Here is a 2,533-nt window from a genome sequence, read left to right as displayed (position 1 = left end):
CCTGTTGGTGTTGTCCTTGTGTGGCTCACATTTAGACAGTCATGGTGGGACTTTATGGTTGAAGCATATACCATTACCATGGGATATATACATATACATACACACACTTATATATACATATAGATACACACATACACACATGTGTGTGAGAGAGAGAGAAAGTTAAAGTACTGGCTTTAGGTCCTCCCTAAGAGCCATGACCTCATGATCCCTGTTTAGTTGACTAGGTTTCCTATTTCAGGTATGATTTCACTATTGTTGAGCAGATCACAAGTTCAGAAAACTAACTGTTGGTTACTGCCAAGGTATGAGTGCCACCATTGCACACTAAGGATATTGTGACATGTAGATTCTTGATGTGGCTCCCAGGTGCCATAGCTGGGATAAGACTGTTGCTTGCTCCCCTCCTTCAGAAGATTGCATGATGCTTTCTGGCAGCATAAAGGTTAGTCTTCAACTAGAAAACACTCAGATAAGTTCCAACATGTGTCCTCTGGTGTTTCATTTGAAGTACATGGTGGACAGTTGTGGTGTCACATGAAGGTCGGATTTGCTGAAGGAGTGCATGTGTCTTAAGCAGTAGGGACTTACTTTCCACTTCTGGGGGACTCAAGAGCAATAGCTCTAACTTGTATGTTTTGGAAGCCCCTTGGCTAACTCTGGATAACAACTCGAGAGAGGGCTTCTTATATTTAGTGTTGGGGTTTTGTTAGGTGGACTTTGGTTTTTGGAAGGAGTACTGTCAATCCAGATGTTAAACATTCATTTAGACTATATATGCATATCATACATAGACATATACATATATATGTATATGTGTGTATGTATGTAAAAGGCTTTAATTTTATGTAAATCATTAATAGTATAATTATTTAGGCTCTTTGAAGACATCCTTACTTATATTTTTACCTTCCTTCCTTTGTATTTATCTCCTTCTGTTTTCTTCATTAGATTGGCCCTTTTCCATAGTTCTCTAACAACTGGATGTGTACATTCAAATGGATAAAATTAAATCTGCATTTATAACCTCTCACAAAGCCTAACTCCCAATGGGCCAAAGATATAAGCATCAAACCTACCTAAAATTGAAAAAAAAAAGAAAAAGAAAGAAAGAAAAACAAAACAAACAAAAAAACAAAACCCAGTAGTATGCTACAGGATGTACATGTAGGAAAGTACACCATTTGCTTAAGAATTAAGTTCAACAATTGACGAGTGGGACTTCATAAACTAAGTGGCTTCTAAATAACTAAAGAAACAATCAACCAGCTAAAAGGGAAACCCCCTAGAGACATTGCAGCCTTGGCTAGAGTGTCTCAGGTGAATCTGTAGGTGGCAGAGAGGAGACAGGTTGAGTATATATATGGTCCGTGTTCTGACATATGAACCTCTGAATGATTATTAGCCTAACATTCCCTGAGAAATCAAGCCTGAGATGAGGTGTGAGGGGGCCTGGACAGGGAGCTAGCCTGACAACCAATAGTCTGCACTGCAGAAATCTTGATGGACTCCCAGGATGAGGAGAAGAACCCTGTCTGGAATCACAGACCTAAGCAGAAGTACGTCTAATATAGACAACCCTCCCATGGGGCTACTCAGGCAAGCTGGGCAAGGACTGAGCTTTAGATGACCACCAGAGCAGTGACAGGGTGTCTGGACAGGAGCTAACCTGAGATGACCACCGGCCCAATACCCTGATGACCTGAGGAGGCACAACATGCACAAACTGACTCCTGCTAGGTGCTGTAATGCATGAGCAAGGCATAGCACCATTCCTGAGGACATTCCATATACTCAGGGACCTTAGATGCCACTCAGAGGAGCAGGTAAGTTGTAGAGAAATGGAAGAAAAAGAGAAAAAAGAAAGATGTGAGTATAGGAGAGTTGGCCCTGCAACTTGTCTGCCATGCAGCAGCATGGGTGAGGAAGAGATTCTCTCCCCAACCTTTGCCCTTTACCACCCATGGAAGGTGAGAAAGCTGTCCCTGAGGTCATGAGAGCAGGAGAGCTGACTCTGCCCTTCTTCTGGGCACAACAGTAGAGATGGTCTTGGACATAGGGGTTGCTGGTGAGCCAGCTCTTAGGGCCCGAGAGGATGAAAGCTGGAGGATTGTGTGGGGAGATCAGCAGTTTTTCCACCTGAGGGACTTGTCCAGGAGGCTGCTATGCAGCTCTGGCTTCTGACAGCTGAGCTGAGTTCAAGACTTCAGCAGCAGGTCACCAGCCTTGCTGTACAGCAAGGGCTCTAAAAGAGCTCTGCAGTTTCCCCAGTTCCAACATTTGCTGCCCCTTGTGGCCAGCTGGACTTCAGCTGGTCCACTTAACAGAGCAGAGTACAAAACTGTCATTCCTAGTGGCTTCTCGGGGCTCTAAGCCTGGATTCTAGTCCCTTCTTGGGCACCAGTTATAACTGTGACTTTTCTACCCGGCCTCTTTGTTCTCAGAAATTATGATTCTGAGACTTAACATTTCAGGAATAAATGCTTAGGCAAAAAGCTTTAGCTTGTTCTCCAACTAGCTTATAACTCAATCA

The 2,533-nt window shown here is 43.4% G+C and overlaps 1 non-coding gene across 1 annotated transcript; it reads left to right on the top strand.

Annotated features, from left to right (window-relative positions):
- The first annotated feature begins 1,280 nt into the window (after positions 1-1,280).
- LOC115031025 (small nucleolar RNA SNORA17) lies at positions 1,281-1,414 on the top strand. Its single transcript, XR_003836612.1, has one exon. It is a non-coding gene; the product is annotated as a small nucleolar RNA SNORA17 (small nucleolar RNA).
- The last annotated feature ends 1,119 nt before the right edge of the window (positions 1,415-2,533 follow it).

This window comes from Mus caroli, unplaced genomic scaffold (assembly GCF_978045245.1).
Source record: "Mus caroli unplaced genomic scaffold, Mus_caroli_1 scaffold_6, whole genome shotgun sequence".
NCBI lineage: Eukaryota > Metazoa > Chordata > Mammalia > Rodentia > Muridae > Mus > Mus caroli.
This window is presented reverse-complemented; position numbering and strand designations above follow the sequence as displayed.